At 47.2% G+C, this 16,659-nt stretch overlaps 1 protein-coding gene and 1 long non-coding RNA gene across 5 annotated transcripts in view; one reads left to right on the forward strand and one right to left on the reverse strand.

The window, feature by feature from the left end:
- Positions 1–1,154, reverse strand: part of PEX5 (peroxisomal biogenesis factor 5) — an 18,301-nt gene extending 17,147 nt beyond the window's left edge. Inside the window, exon 1 of one of the 2 annotated variants that reach the window (XM_060306312.1) lies at positions 939–1,154. The gene's annotated coding sequence lies outside the window, so the exon portion shown is untranslated. Of the gene's footprint in view, positions 1–47; positions 196–938 lie in introns of those variants that run through there. The other variant, XM_030834530.2, reaches the window with a different exon arrangement.
- Positions 144–15,032, forward strand: LOC132597963 (uncharacterized). Of its 3 annotated transcripts, XR_009565491.1 has the most exons (5): positions 144–727; positions 2,405–2,465; positions 11,130–11,224; positions 11,739–11,978; positions 14,090–15,032. It is a non-coding gene; the product is annotated as an uncharacterized lncRNA (long non-coding RNA). The 3 variants fall into 3 exon arrangements; XR_009565490.1 differs by lacking the exon at positions 14,090–15,032 and having other exon boundaries at positions 11,127–11,224; positions 11,739–12,175; XR_009565489.1 differs by lacking the exon at positions 14,090–15,032 and having other exon boundaries at positions 11,739–12,175.
- The last annotated feature ends 1,627 nt before the right edge of the window (positions 15,033–16,659 follow it).

The following is a 16,659-nucleotide window of genomic DNA, read 5'->3' on the forward strand; positions in this document are numbered from 1 at the left end:
GAAGACCAGGAAGGTGTCCTCGTGCCCCCTCGGGGCCCGGCACTCACCACCGCGCGCGAAGCCGCACGACCCGCCGGGGTACCTGGTGCGGGCTGGAGGGGGAGCGGAGAGAAGGGGTTGGGGAGCCAGGGGCGGGGCTCGGGCTTAAAGGGGCCGTGACCGCCGCGCGACGGTCGCGGTCCTACGGAAGCTGTTTGGAGGGGCGGGGCCTTAAGTCTGCGACGCAGCGTGATGGGAGGAGCCGTGGGTCTTAAAGGAGAAGTCTTGGAGCCTCGACTCTGCGAGCACTCGAAAGGATCGCGGACGCTACGACTTGTTTGATGGAAAGCTCAAAGAAGAATGGAGCTAGCAGGGGCTTCCTGACCTTTGGGGGAAAGCCGAGCACGCAGATCCTGGGCTCAGATCATTCTGCCTCTTCCCGGGGGCGTATTGTGACCCAAGGGGATTCCCTCCCTTTCTGGGCCTCGGTTTTAGAGAAAGGCCCTAATGCGGGAGTGGTGGGGGTCAAATCCGGGGCCTTCCCCAGCCTTCTAGGCCTGCCCGCTTCCAAACTGCCCCTAGCAGGACAGCGTCACGGTCTCCATAGTGACAGAGGCCTGCCCCCAATCCCTCTGCCACATCTGCGTATTGGGGGAAATAGCACTGGATGACGACAAATTCCGGTTACTAAATTAGGGTCCAACGCATCCTGAGACCTCAAGCCGATAACCTACTGGGAAGGTGCACAGTGAGTCACTCCTCTCCCCTCCTTCCTCCCTCACCGCTGGTCAAGGTCACTGTGGTGGCCTTATTCCCACTGCCTCAGACAGGGAATGCACAAATATGATGCAAGAAGTGATCTCTAATCACGAAATAAGCCTCAGGCCCCACCATCTGCCACAGAATTGGCTCTGGTGTCAAACCTCAAGGACACTGGGAAACAAACCCTGAAATCTCACCTGCCTCCAAGTCCAAGGGTGTCCCGATGTCATGAAGAAGGAAGGGCAGGAGGTGCTCAGGGCTGCTGGTAGATGGGCAAGGACAGGTCTGTGCCAAAAGGACAGAAGTACCGTCCCAGCCTAGGATACAGGAGAGGAGGCAGGTAGTCAGCAGGTGGCACCCTGGGCCAGGCTGGCTTCCTGGCTGTCCTGCAGATTTCACAGGTGGAGGCCCCAGGGGACCAGAGGGGCATGGCTGTGTAAGCTCCTCCCTGAAATGGTAGAGAAGCTGTTCTGACACCTCAGGGGAACAGAACAGCAGGGAAAACCTGAGACTGTGCAAAATTTCTCTTTTTCCTTACCTTTTCACCATGGATCCCAGCCCTTGCCTGTTTTCTGGTCTCAGGCTGACATTGTAAAGCAAATACCTAGTACCTAGTAAACTAAACCAAGCCAGTGAGGAAAGGATGCGCTCTGGAAAGTGCATACTTTAAAAAAGAGGATCCCTGGAGAGAGCAATGTTTACCTGAAAGCATATGATACAGCAGAATGTCAGAAAATCAAGGCAACCAGATCCCAGTACCATTCAAACCATAACACACATAGAACCTTCAGCTCTGCTAGGCGTTTAGTAACTGATTAACAATAACTCACTATGTATGCCGCCTGTAGGAGAATCGTAACAATGATAATAACAGATGTTTATTGAATGCTTACTTAAATCCAGGCATTGTACTAAACATTTTATGTGCATTAACACTTTTAATCTTCATAATACCCCTGTGAAATAGGTATTGCTAATCCCAGTTCACAATTAAGACTTAGCCAAAAGTCACACAGCTAGGAAGTCAAAGTTCAATCCAGACATAACTCCAAATACCTATCCATTACAACACTGCCTCCCAGTCTTCCTTATAAGCCCTGGAGAGCTTTGGTCTCCTAGGCCATAGGTCTTCACAGAACCTGGCTCACACGTCCAAGAGGGACTCTGGCACTGGGAAAGCACCACTAGATTTACTTGGGTATTTAATATTTATTGAAGTTCCAGATTTAAAACCTTAGAGTTTGTTACTCCAGATTCAACTTTAAAATCTTATTCTATTCATAACAAATATTTTTATTAAATGGATATAATTATTTTTTACCTTTTCTGTAATTAATATTTTATTTATTCTTTAATTAATATTTGATAAATTCAAGTTTAATAAGTTAAATTCCTCCAATTTTTAAACACTTATACTGTATTTACTATGTGCCAGGCATTGTTCTAAAGCATTTTTCAAATACTGATTTATTTAATTCTCACAGTAACTTAATAACAACTATTAGCATCCCCATTTTATAGATGGGGAAACTGACGCACAGAGAGATTAAGTGACTTGCCCAAGCTTATACTAGTAAGTTGCAAAGCTGTGACTTTAACCTACACCAGGGGCATCAAATTTTATCTGTAAATGGCCAAGCAGAAAATATTTTTGTCTTTGCAGGCATACGTCTCTGTCACAACTACTCAACTCTGCCGTTGTAGCATGAAAGCAGCCATGGGTGGTACGTAAAGGAATGACTATGTCTGTGATTCGATAAAAATTTTTATGGACACTGAAGTTTGAATTTTATATCTTTTTGTGTGTGTGTGTGTGTGGTACGCAGGCCTCTCACTGTTGTGGCCTCTCCTGTCGTGGAGCACAGGCTCCAGATGCGCAGGCTCAGCGGCCATGACTCACGGGCCCAGCCGCTCCGCGGCATGTGGGATCTTCCCGGACCGGGGCACGAACCCGTGTCCCCTGCATCGGCAGGCGGACTCTCAACCACTGCGCCACCAGGGAAGCCCTATATCTTTTTTTATGTTATAAAATATTTTACTTCTTTTGATTTTTTTCAACCATTTAAAAATGTCAAAACCATTCTCTGCTACGGACTGTACAAAAACAGGCAGCTGGACATAGTTTGATGATCCCTAACGTATACAACCTGCTCCCAGAGTTCCTGCTCTTAAGCATTATGCTAGACTTACCTTTTTGAAAAATAAAATTTAAAGATCTCCTTAAATATTTTAAACTACATGGCATTTAATATACATATTTTAAAACACTTTAAATGGCTGACAGGGCACACCACCCCATCAGGCAAAATCTTTCTAAACCCTTATTCAACCCTATAGGTCTAATAAATTTATAAACATTTATGAAATTACCTTAGTCCTCTTCAAATCTCAAGTCTAAAACTTTACTTCCCAAATTGAAGGGTCATACATTAGATTCTCTTAAAGATCAAACGTTTTAATTCATAACGTCACTTACACACATCCGGATAGCAAATTTACTGGCTCAGGTAGGTCAAAATTACTGGGTTAAATTTTTAACCACAGTACAGGTACTTAAAGGGTCAGAGATTTGAGACCAAGACACAACACTTAGGACCTACATACTCCAAAGACGATGCTGTCTGAATCACAAGTGAACACTGTCAACCCATTTTTAGAGATGAGTTCTGTCTCCTGTGTCATGGATCCCCAAGGCCATCTCCTTCAACTGATAACGATACACAACTCACAAGTTACAATCTTATCTAGTTTTGTTTGTTTGTTTGTGTACGTGGGCCTCTCACTGTTGTGGCCTCTCCCATTGTGCGGAGCACAGGCTCCAGATGCGCAGGCTCAGCAGCCATGGCTCACGGGCCCAGCTGCTCCGCGGCACGTGGGATCTTCCCGGACCGGGGCACGAACCCGTGTCCCCTGCATCGGCAGGCAGACTCTCAACCACTGCGCCACCAGGGAAGCCCCTTATCTAGTTTTTTTTTTTTTTTTTTTTTTGCGGTACGCGGGCCTCTCACTGTTGTGGCCTCTCCCGTTGCGGAGCATAGGCTCCGGACGCGCAGGCTCAGCGGCCATGGCTCACGGGCCCAGCCACTCCGCGGTATGTGGGATCTTCCCGGACCGGGGCACGAACCCGCGTCCCCTGCATCGGCAGGCGGACTCTCAACCACTGCACCACCAAGGAAGCCCCTTATCTAGTTTTTATTATCTCATTTAGGTGCAGCTAATTTCTTTCACAGCTTCACTTGGGTAAATTAATGTCTTTACTTCCTAAGTGTTAAGTTACTTTGTAGCTTTTTGTTGGGAGAAAAGTTGGAAATGAGGAATCGCCTCATCTGATCTGATTCTTTAGGGTTTTTGATGATGTTAAGGTGCAGTGTAATGGAAATATCCATGCTCTGGAAATTGCAAATCAAGGTACAGTCTTCACACATGTACCCTTAGAGGGGCTTGTTGGTTATGATTGCCCATCCTCCTTTCACCCTCAGTTGACATCATTGGCAGAGACAGCTTGACAAGGGAGGAAAGCTGTACGTGAATTGAGACACAGCAAATCCCAAAGCTAGGCTCATCTAAATACACATGGACAAAACTCACTTTGCTTTAAAAGTGTTCAGAGTAGTGAAATCTAGATTTACCCAGGTGTATCCAGAACTACCAGCGTAGGTTTGGGTAAAACCCAACATACGTTTGGGTACCTAACTCCATCCCCTGGACACATAGCAGGGAATTCCCCCCAGATAGCAACAAGGACCATCATGCATATTCCCTTTATCCCTGCTTGGAGCGAAACCTTACCACTTTTAGCAATACAGGGAAGATTCAGTCTATGTCACCCTTACCAAAATCCAACTGGGAAATCTTTGATCCTTTCTCCCCGCAAAGTATGGACGGAAGGAAGGAAAAAAGAAATCAAGTTTATTGACTTGGGAGTATTTTTCCCAATGAATGGTTTTGCTCCCTTTTCAGGATTTTTCACAAAACATCTATAGGATACACAGCTATACAATGTGTTTGTATGTTGATCTATTTGTTGGGGGAAGACTTCTGCTTTGGGAAAGATGGCGTAGACTTGATTTTCTCTATTGCTCCCATTAAATACAACTGAAAGCCCTGGACATTATAGGTAAAACAAACATAAGAAGATTCTGAAAGGTGGAAAAAAGAAAGTGGACTGGCTAGGACCTTAGGACCCAGGACACAGCATGGTAGTGAGTTCTGTGGGTTTCTTTTTCCCTCATACATCCCAGACTGGATGCTAGAGAGGTCAGCAACCTGGAAATACCAGCATGCACAGACCAAAAAGAAAGCTCCAATAAAAGTCGGCTCTCTAGGGACTTCCCTGATGGTGCAGTGGTTAAGAATCCACCTGCCAATGCAGGGGACACGGGTTCGAGCCCTGGTCTGGGAAGATCCCACATGCCACAGAACAACTAAGCCCATGCGCCACAACTACTGAGCCTGTGCTCAAGAGCCCACGAGCCACAACTACTGAGCCTGCATGCCACAGCTACTGAAGCCCACACGCCTAGAGCCCGTGCTCCACAGCAAGAGAAGCCACCGCAATGAGAAGCTTGTGCACCGCAACGAAGAGTAGCCCCTGCGCGCCACACCTAGAGAAAGCCCGCACACAGCAACGAAGACCCAACACAACCAAAAATAAATAAAGAATAAATAAATTTATTTTTTAAAAAAGTCTGCTCTTTAGCCAAAAGACCAGGAAAGGGGTAGCCTACAAAAACAGAAACTTCCAGACAATAACCACTCTTCTCCAGCCAAACACCAACTAAAAAACTGTGGCCCCCCCACCAGCAAAGGCCAAGAAGGGAGCCTAGACTACCAACCTCAAGAAGCTATAATGAGACACCCCACCCTGAGGTGGTGTCAGAGAAGGCCAGGTAAGGAGCCCATCCCCACAGACCAGTAATGAGGCTCTCCCCCATTCCTGGCAGTGTTAGTGGAGATCATGTGGGATGCTGAAACTAACCCCCCTGCCCAGCCCAGCAGTAAGGAGAAGTTCCAGCCCCTCAAGTGTCAGTGGAGGCCAAATGGGGAACCTGGACTTCTTCCTCCACATGGTGGTAATGAGGTAGTGCCCCTTCTTTCCCTGCAGGACTGGTGTACAAAATAAGCCATTCAAAACGGAAGGCTTAAATAAGAGCCAGAGTCTATAACAAAATGCAAAAATGTCCAGGTTTCAGTAGGAAATCACTCATCATACCCAGAACCAGGAAGATCTCAAACTGAATTAAAAAATGTCAACCAATAATCTCCAAAATTTACAAACAGTTCATGCAGCTCTATATCAAAAAAACAAACAACCCAATCAAAGAATGGGCAGAAGACCTAAATAGATATCTCTCCAAAGAAGACATACAAATGGCCAAGAGACACATGAAAAGATGCTCAACACTGCTAATTATTAGAGAAATGCAAATCAAAACTACAATGAGGTATCACCTCACACAGTCAGAATGGCCATCATCAAAAAGTCCACAAACAATAAATGCCGGAGAGGGTGTGTAGAAAAGGGAATCCTCCTTCACTGTTGATGGGAATGTAAATTGGTACAGTCACTAGGGAGAAGAGTATGGAGGTTCCTTAAAAAAACTAAAAGTGGAGCTACCATATTATCCAGCAATCCCACTCCTGGGCATATATCAGGAGAAAATATTGGTTCAAAAGGATACATGTTCATTGCAGCGCTGTTTACAATAGCCAAGAAATGGAAGCAACCTAAATGTCCATCAACAGATGAATGGATAAAGAAGATGTACATATATACAATGGAACATTACTCAGCCATTAAAAAGAATGAAATAATGCCATTTGCAGCAACAGGGATGGACCTGGAGATTATCATACTAAGTGAAGTAAGTCAGACAGAGAAAGACAAATATCATATGATATTGCTTATATGTGGAATTTTTTTTTAAATGATACCTCTGAACTTATTTACAAAACAAACTCAAAGACTTAGAAAAAATCTTATGGTTACCAAAGGGAAAAGGTGGGGGGATAAACTAGGAGTCTGGGATCAACATGTACACATGGCTATATTTAAAATAGAAAATCCACAAGGACCTACTGTATAGCACAGGGAACTCTGCTCAATATTCTGTAATAACCTAAATGGGAAAAGAATTTTAAAAAGAATAGATACATGTATATGTATAACTGAATCACTTTGCTGTACACCTGAAACTAACACATTGTGAATCAACTCTACTCCAATATAAAATAAAAATATTTTTTAAATGTCAACCAATAGATGCCAACACCAAGATGACAGAGATATTAGAATTATTTCCAGGTAACCATGATAAATATGCTTCAAGAAGCAATTACAAACCCACTGAAACAAATGACATAGAGAACCTCAGCAAACAGATAGAAGCTATCAAGAAGAACCAAATGAAAACTCTAGAACTGAAAAATGCAATAACTAAATTAAAAGCCCAGTGATGAGCTCAAAGGAAGAATGGATAGGGCAGAGGAAAAAAAATCCATGAACTGGAAGATAGGACAATAGAAATTACCCAATCTGAACAATGGAGAAAAACTAGACCAAAAAAAAAAAAAAAAAAGGAAGAAGAAGAAGACAGAAGGAAAAACAAAAACAGGGCTTCCCCGATGGCGCAGTGGTTGAGAGTCCGCCTGCCGATGCAGGGGACACAGGTTCGGGCTCCAGTCCGGCAAGATCCCACATGCCGTGGAGCGGCTGGGCCCGTGAGCCATGGCCGCTGAGCCTGCGCGTCCGGAGCCTGTGCTCCGCAACGGGAGAGGCCACAACAGTGAGAGGCCCGCGTACCGCAAAAAAAAAAAGTGATTGTCCCAAGCAAACTAGTGTTCCCAGAATCTGGAACAACGCATTATACAATCCAAACCCATATTTACTCAGGTCCGTATTCCCTCATCTTAAACTTCTGGGACCAGTTGTGTTTCGGTATCCAGAACTCGGGGGATTTTCCTGAGGTAAGTGTAGTACATGCATTACAGCAGCGTATATGATCACACACCTTCCCCAGCCAGGCCTGCGGCAGCCCCCGAGAATCAAGCACATTAATACTTCTTCTGAAAAAATATGAATACTTACTTTGAGATAAAGTCTATAAACAGTTTCACCTGTTCAGGGCAGGATGAATTTTGGCATCAGACTCATTAAAAACACTTTTGGTTTTCAAAATTTTGTGGACTTCAGGATGGCTGGTGAGAGATTGTGTGACTATGCAGCCAAAGCCCATAGTAAAGACTTAGAAGTCACTAGAGAAAATGAATAATAGGAGAAATATTGGTTTCAGGGTCCGGCTCTGCGAGTGACTATGAAATTAAACTCTGTTGAAGGGATGCTCCAATCAGGAGGCTGATGTGGTGTAATGCTCACGTTCCATTGGCTCAGCCTTTCGGCCACCTTAATAGAGAAGGAACCTGAGAAATGTAGTTTAGACTAAGGCCCCGAATGGGCTGGACTAAGGTTTGGTGAGCAGCTGGCGATCTCTGCACCAGTCCACCCTTCTGGTCACCAGTGTCAGGCTATACCAGAGACTATGATATTAAACTCCATAGAAAGGATTTTCCAACACAGAAGTTGGTGTAGCTGTTTCAATCTTCCAGTTTTTAGTTGTTCCCTCATGGACTCTACTGCAGCTGACTCCAGGCTCCATAATTAGAATCTTTACACCATCATTGAGAAGCCTCTCTGTGGAACTGCCCCAGTTGGAAAAATCTGAGCTGTAATAAAGACCCGCCACCAGACTGAAACTCAGCTTTCTGTACAAACCTTCGATTTAAGTGCTAGCTCTTCTGCAGAGAGACTTCTGTTATAATGTATGGGTGTTGCCAAATCTGGCTCCCTATGCATCGATGCCGAACAAAAATACGGAGACAGAGAACTGGAAGATAAGAAATAGAGAGGCTTTTTATTTTCTTTGCCAGGCAAAGGGAAGACACAGTAGGCTAACGCCTCAAGAACTGTGCCACCCTCCTAGGGGGATCAGGGAAGAATTCATACGTGGGGCTCTCAGTCCGGGGTATGTGATAAGGATCAAAAGTGGTGAAGGTCTTGCATTTCTTTTCTTCTGCAAACTTATGGCCAAAGCTGGCATCAAGTGGCTCAGCAACCCGGTCTGGTGTCCCTGAAGTTATCGGCCCGTGACCTTCTTTCTGAAATGAAGAGTGCTACACGGGAGTGTAGGGGGAGAAGAAATGCCAGATGCAAAGGGTAATTTGTATGGAGTCAAGAGAGTAATCAGCTTGGTGAAGGCCAAGTCTAGCCTCGAGTGTTTGTTAGTAGTAACAGCTAAAGAATAACCAAGATTAATGAACTCTTTCAGGCCTGTTTACATTGCTTCCCCAGACGATTCATTGTTTCCTTATTTTCCTTGTTTATCAGAAAAGTCTCATTTCTATTTTGGCTGCAACATGGGCATCAGTCATTTTTGATAATTCAGGAAAAAATCATCACTACTATAAGCATTGAGATCGATGAGATTTTTGTTAAAATTACTTGAATACTTGGAGCTATTGAAATCTTCCTTAACCTGTAAATGAAAAACTAATTTAGAAAAACATGTTGGACCTGTCTGACCTGTTAAATGGTCTTTGGGAGATCTCTCGCTTCCTCTCGGTTGTGTCCTGGACAGGAGCTCCCTCTTGGCACCCCCTGTCTTGTCTGGGCCATGCCTTCTCCATCTCAGGTTTCTTTAGATCCCATCACTCTTTCTGATCCAAAAACTGATACCAGCTCCACAAACACCCCATCATTGTGAGTATTCGCGATGTCTAATGCGTGTAGAAAAGACTATTTCCAGTTACCTGGGGTTTAAATTAATATTTAATTTATTAAAGTTGTAAGTATAAAACATGGTTTTGCTTAAACCTTGAAATTCAACTTAAAATCCTGAAATTCTATTTATAAATGTACTACATTTTAAAAAATTACTTCCACTTGTTCTTTGATTGATGTTTAACTCAACTCGAACAGATTTAAATTTCCTTAGCAATTAGTCTCATCTACAAAGTTGGTAAAATTTCCATGACTGTTTTACACCATATTCATACACTTAATATATCTGATTTGTTCCCCCTCATGTACTTCAGTTGCCCGACAAGGTAGTATTTAAAATACTCACAAAATCTTTCTTACAACGTAAGCAACTCTTGTAAGTCTAATTACTTAATTGACCATGTTCTGCTGTTTGATTTCTCTTGAATGTTCTAATACTGTTTATAAGCTTTCGACTAAAAATCATAACTCTAAAATCAACAGATATTTCAAGTTGGAAACAACAAAGTTTAACTTAAATTCATACAGATTTTTAAAAATAAATTTATTTATTTTACTTATTTATTTTTGGCTGTGCTGGGTCTTCGTTGCTTCGCATGGGCTTTCTCTAGTTGTGGCGAGCGGGGGCTACTCTTCGTTGCGGTGCGCAGGCTTCTCCTTGTGGTGGCTTCTCTTGTTGCGGAGCATGGGCTGTAGGCACACGGGCTCAGTAGTTGTGACACACAGGCTCAGTAGCTGTGGCTCACAGGCTCTACAGCACAGGCTCAGTAGTTGTGGTGCTGGGCTTAGTTGCTCTGCAGCATGTGGGATCTTCCCGGACCAGGGCTCGAACATGTGTCCCCTGCATTGGCAGGTGGATTCTCAACCGCTGCGCCACCAGGGAAGCCCCATACAGATTTCTAAACTTAAAGTTAACATCAAAATATTATGATTTACTTCACTGTCTCTATTCTAAATTCTACCCTTTCCCAGAAGAGTCAGTTTGACCATTGGGAAGGCTGAGGTTATTAGGTCAAAAAATTAGTGCCGTAGACCAGTTAGCTGTCAGATTGAAGAGCAGAGCGGGAGAGCTCAGGGCTTCAGGGCTGCATGCTGCAAAGTAATCCTCCTGTGAACTCCCTGAGCGCTCCCCAGGTGGAGTTACCTCTGCTGACCGCAGGGCGGGTTTTCAGCTGGACCGGCTCACAATTCACATGAGCAGGGCATCTTTTGCATTGTACCTTATCCCGCCTTGGGTAGATGATCTGCTGCTGTATCCCCACCTAGATGTCAGCAAATTTCCTTCACTTATTAAGTCCTTTTGTATTTTTCTTTCTTACCTGATCCTCTAGCCCTGTCGATGACCTCTCTTTTCTAAGCCTCTAATTAAGTGTCATCAGACCCACATAAACTTGCTTTTCCCTTTCATATCTGCCTGGCCTCCCAGACCTTGCACTCCTTCCACATGTATCTAGCCTGTCTTCAAAGACCATAGACCTTTCTTCCAGTGAAATCTACCTCTTCCTCCAGCTTAATCAGCCTTGTATTTTTCCTTCAATTTTCACCTCTTTTATTCCAGAAGAAAGACCAAACTTTATGTTGTTATTTTGTTGTTGTTGTTGTTTTTAAGCAGTTCTTTCTTGACGCCTTGAACAAACATGCTTGTTAGAATCAGAATGTTCCAGACACTGACCTTCTGGATTGCCCTGTTGAGCCCTTGGGTTTGCAGTAAGTTCAATTTTTTCTCTATCTTCACAGGAAAATGATACATCCCCTATTAAATAAGGGATCCTCACTCCTTTTGATCTCTTCACTGGAAAAAATATACCACCCTTGGTAGCTAAAACCACAGTCCAAAATTCAAATTCTTGGCCAAGGATTGTATAATTGACTAAAGGATTATAAAGGTGACAATTCCAGAGCCACCTTGAGATGGGTATTGGTAAGTCCTGGGAGCTTGTGGACTGACACAGTTCACAAGGACAGGTAGAGGCTGGTCACGCATGGCCTACTTGGGCCTACACAAAGTTCACGGACACATGCTCAGGAGTGAAACTCAGCTCCTTTTGAGGTTTGAGGGTCAGCCTAAAAATCTGGCTGAAAACATGGCAGAACAAAAAGTTATTCCATCCACCAGTGCCTTACCTGGAAAGCCTTTGTAGCTAATATTCTGCCCATTTTGAGGTAAGACCAAAAGACCATATATTTGGTGAACTAACCTCTATTTTTGCCTTACCTGTAGTGCCAGGTCACCTTTGCCCATGAAATCGGCACCCGAAAGCCTGTGAGCTCTTGTTACCAAGACCCTGTGGTGCTCCAAGGACAATGGTGCTTTAAGGACAAAGGATGACCCTGCCTGAAAATGTTCCAGCTGTTACACCCCCTACCGGACTCTTACTCGCCCTCCCACCACGTTGCAATGGTTACAAGATTCCTGAGCCCACCTGGGCGACGCCCACCTGGGCAACCGGACCTGTCCCAAGTAAGGAAAAGCATCTGCCCTGTCCCACTCCCACCTATAGAAGGAAGGTATATGTGCCTCGACCAATCAGTAAATGACATTTTCACCTCGGACCATTCCTTTGTTTTCTGGCTGTAAAAACTGATCAATAGCACATGTTCAGGCCCGACTCTCCCAGACTATTAGGAAGTCAGCCCGCTGTTCTGGCAGCGACCCTTTCCTCTAATAAATTCTATCTTCTTTACATTCTGCCTTATATCTGGAAATTCTTTTCCAACCCACGTTCAGAGCACGACAGACCCTAGCAGCTCCTGTTGGTAAGGCCCCCACTTATTAAAAAAATAACCTGGGGCTTCCCTGGTGGAGCAGTGGTTGAGAGTCCGCCTGCCGATGCAGGGGACGCGGGTTCGTGCCCCGGTCTGGGAAGATCCCACATGCCGCGGAGCGGCTGGGCCCGTGAGCCATGGCCACTGAGCCTGCGCGTCCGGAGCCTGTGCTCCGCAACGGGAGAGGCCACAACAGGGAGAGGCCCGCATACCGCGAAAAAAATTAAAAAAGCATGGTGCTTAAAAATAACCTGTGCTTGTCTAAATCAGCCTGGTAACTATAAAAATAGCCAATCTCCTATGGACATGAGCCACGGTAAGCTTCCGTAAGCTGCCAAAAGGTAAAGAAAAACCCAGGCATGTCTGGCTCCAAAGCGTGTGTTCAAAACCACAAGCCCGCGCTGCCTGGGCTTCAGGGGGAAGGAGCTTTAGGGATCCTGCCATCCCCGAGTCTCTATGCTTTTCAAGACCCCATTGTCACCAGGCTAGGGATGGCTCTGTCCATCTCCCAATAATTAATGATAATGATAGCTCACGAGTAGTAAGCCGACTCTGAGTTGCTTCAGAAAAAGTGATCTTATTGAAGCCTCACCCAAGCCTCGGAGTAAACAATTCCTTCTGATACCCGGCGAGCCAACACTTAGAGGAGCTAAAGACCAAGGCCGAACACTGAGTGCTGGGATTTGAACGCAGGCGGAACTGATAGCAAAGGCCTCCTGAACCCCTCCTCCCTCCTCCCCACCACCTCACAGTAGGAGGTGCCCTCTGTGCTTTGGGATTTCCTCCAAGCAGCAAGATGGTATAGGAAGAGTAGGGCCCTGAGGTGGCCTGGTGGCCTGTGGGGGGACAAGGCAGCAGAGCAGCTAAGTCACCTGGGCCTGGTACCCTGGGGCTTCGCTCTGTGGTCGTCTGCAAATTGTATCACCCTCTGTTCACCGTTCTGTGCCCTTTGGACTTATTCGCCCTCTCTGTGGCACCCGGAGCACAGAAAGACTCCTCTCCCTTCAGCAGCCTGACTGAAAATCAGGGCTTTTCTCAACTGCTGCTTTTTCCCTTTGGCAGCCAATGGAGAGAAAGGGCAGGATAATCCCAACTCACCTGTTTAAGGGAAAAGACCACATCTCATGGGGATAGGGGAGGGGCTGCAGAGTGGGGATGAGAACTTCAGCCATTTGGGTCAGGTCTTTGAGAATGGATATTCGGGGCGTCGAGGTGATAAATGGAATATTTATAAGTGGAACGGAATATGTACAAATGGAATATTTCCTGCCATATCAACAAACAAAGGATGTCACAGTCACCAATGATTGCAGCCCTCCAGCGTGAGCTGGTGAGCCCTGAGGAAACTCAGGGTGTGAAAATACGGGCCCCAGGGAGCTAAGGTGCCTATCAAAGGAATGATTTCAGTTAGCCCAGACTCCTGCATCTTCCCATCCACAGGAAAGTGCTAAATTCCTTAACTTGAGATGTCTGGTTTTCTTTATTTAACAATAATCTTTTGACGTTCCCAATTACCTGCTCTTTGTTGCAAAACTCCTATATATCCTGGTTCCCCCCTCGTCTACCCGGAGCAGTTTATCACAGTTACCTGAAACGCTGTCTCCCCAGCTGCAGTCCTCATTTTGCCCCAAATAAAACTTAACTCGCAACTCTCACGTGTGCCTTTGTTTAAGTCAACTGAGGCATCATGGGGTTCCAATTCCGTTTCTGACAAATCCAGCTCCACCGCATCCCAAAGTCCCCATGCCCCACCCCCTCCCACCCACTGTTGCTAAATTTAAACCCTCATCTGTCCTTTTCCTGTAGGACCGGGGTATTTTAGGGAGCGACAGCGTGGTGCCGCAGTTGATGCCGTGACACCAGCGCTGTGAAAATAAGCGTGCCAGCTCCCCTCGTGGGTCAGAGGCGCCCGCCCGCCCCGGACTCGCAGATCTCCTTCTGCACCGTCTCCCTTCCTCCTGTTCCTCGTCTCTCCGAGAGGGGACGCCCTTTGAGAGAAGCCTCGGCAGGACGCTGGGTGAGAAGAGGACTCGCAGGGAGGCGAGGTCCAGGACCCCAGAACCCACAGCGCACCGAGGAACACTGTGGATGCAATCTCAGTTCATTCTACAGACACCCGGGAACATCCCAGGGTCTGGGGATTTCACCCATCAACGCAGTCCAGAGGAGCCCTGAGGGGGCCCAGGGGACATGCCTTGGGGGCCAAGGTGGAGGTTAAAATCTAAGGGGAATACGAGATCTTCCCCGCCCCCAGGGCAGGGGCTGGCGGCTGGGGAAATGCGAGTTTCAGGATTGTTGCTGATGGTACATCAGCCTGCAGGTTGCAGGGTGGTATACTCCTGAACTGGGCAGAGACCTGGTGTGTGAGCGCGTCTGTGTGTGTGTGTGTGTGTGTCCGCCCACCCGCCCGGAAGACACAAAAGTGAGCTTTCAGGTCTCCGGTCTGGTAACAGGAAGCAGAACGCATTTGGTTCTTGAGCGCTAGGTTACCGTCTCCGCCTCTACAGCCCGGCTTCTCCCAAGGCCTAGTTTCTCCATCGTGCACTTTTCAGGAAGCTCGTTAATTTTCACTGCAGAGAGTGGACTGCAGAGGAAAACAGCCTTTCAGTGCAAAAGAAAAGACTTGAGTGAGGCCAAAGGAGATGTTTGCTGTTTCAAATTAAACGGGACTAGGGAAATTGGAAACCCTGCCCAAGGCCTGGCATCCTGGGCCTTTGGCATCTTCTGTGAGGGACGTTGGGGAAGAACTTTCCAGGAGACCTTGAGCAACAAAATAAAAACCCATTTGGACTCCTGCCTGCTGCCCTTTCTCTGCACGATGGGGGATGGCATTCCTGTTGCCTATTTCCAGTGTGTGGTGTGCGTGTGTGTGTGTGTGTGTGTGTGTGTGTGTGTGTGTGAGACAGAGACAGTGAGAGAGGAAGGTGGGCCTACAAGCAAAAGCAGTAATTTGGGGCATGTGTGGCTGCGGGGGCACAAGGGCTTCAAAGTCTTCTCCAGGCACCCACACTCCTGCTGACACTGACCCCATCACGACACGACCCCCCAGCTGTCATGCAGGGAGGGGTTGGCAACCATGGGCTGGCCTCTGGAGTGTCAACACTGACGGTGAAAAGGACGGACAGGAGGGACTTCCCTGGTGGTCCAGTGGTAAAGCCTCTGTGCTTCCACTGCAGGAGGCATGGGATCGATCCCTGGTCAGGGAAGTTCTGCATGCCTCACGCTTCAACCAAAAACAAAAGGGGAGGGACAGGAAACGTTACACCTATAAGACACAGTCAGTGCTCGGTGGTTCTGACCCTGGAGAGTGTCTGGAAAATGAATGCAGAACGGCGCATTTCAGAAGAAACCCCCGCGTGGTCCCAGAGACAGATGATCCAGGAAGGCTGGGAGCTGGGCAGATGCTAAGAGATGGACTCTGTGCTGCTGATACGTGTGTACTCAAGAGAGGGACAGAGGGCCCTGCAAGCTCGCCCTCTTCCCCACCCGAAAGCTGGGGCTTGAACTTGAATGGAGACCCCAGCTCCCGAGTCTCAAGCCACAGTGTAGGGGCTCCAAGGGCAAACACTTGGCTTTGGCTCCCCTTCATGGGAAGCTGTGGTCCCTGAGGCCAGGGGTGCGTAAGGACTAGAGGGGACGGTAAGGTGGGAGGGTGGTGAGCACTCTGAAATTTAAGACCGTAAATTAAAAGCTCTCTCTCACACCCCATCAGTGCTGAGGCTCCGGATGTCTGAAGGCTTTGCCCGTTGAGCCATCACTCTGAGCCTCTGAGCAACTCCGGGTAGAACAGGCAGGGCTGCCCCCCATGTGTTATTGCCACAGACATGGAAACGTGACCTTGGCATCTGCGGGGGCCCCTCCAGGAGAGGCTGCTGCAGGCACCTGCTGGGCCACCGCTGTCCTCTGTGCACTGGCCCCCGGGCCAGAGGGCCATCAGGGCATCGCCATTCTCCCCTCCTACCAATACGTCTTTTCTCTTTTTTTTTTTTTGCGGTACGCGGGCCTCTTACTGTTGTGGCCTCTCCCGTTGCGGAGCACAGGCTCCGGACGCGCAGACTCAGGGCCGCGGCTCACGGGCCCAGCTGCTCCGCAGCATGTGGGATCCTCCCGGACTGGGGCACGAACCCGTGTCCCCTGCATCGGCAGGTGGACTCTCAACCACTGCGCCACCAGGGAAGCCCCCGTCTTTTCTATTATAATCAGTCTGAGAGCTACACACGTCACCTCATTCATCATTTATGGAGCCCCTACTGCACGCCAGGCCCTGTGTGAGTTCTGAGAATACAGCGAATCCGGTGGTGGAGACAGACGTGCACCACGACGTAGTAAGGAGGGCTGTGATGGAGGCGTGAACAAGAGGTGCCAGGGCACAGAAG

The sequence above is a fragment of the Globicephala melas genome, chromosome 10 (genome assembly GCF_963455315.2).
Source record: "Globicephala melas chromosome 10, mGloMel1.2, whole genome shotgun sequence".
Lineage (NCBI taxonomy): Eukaryota > Metazoa > Chordata > Mammalia > Artiodactyla > Delphinidae > Globicephala > Globicephala melas.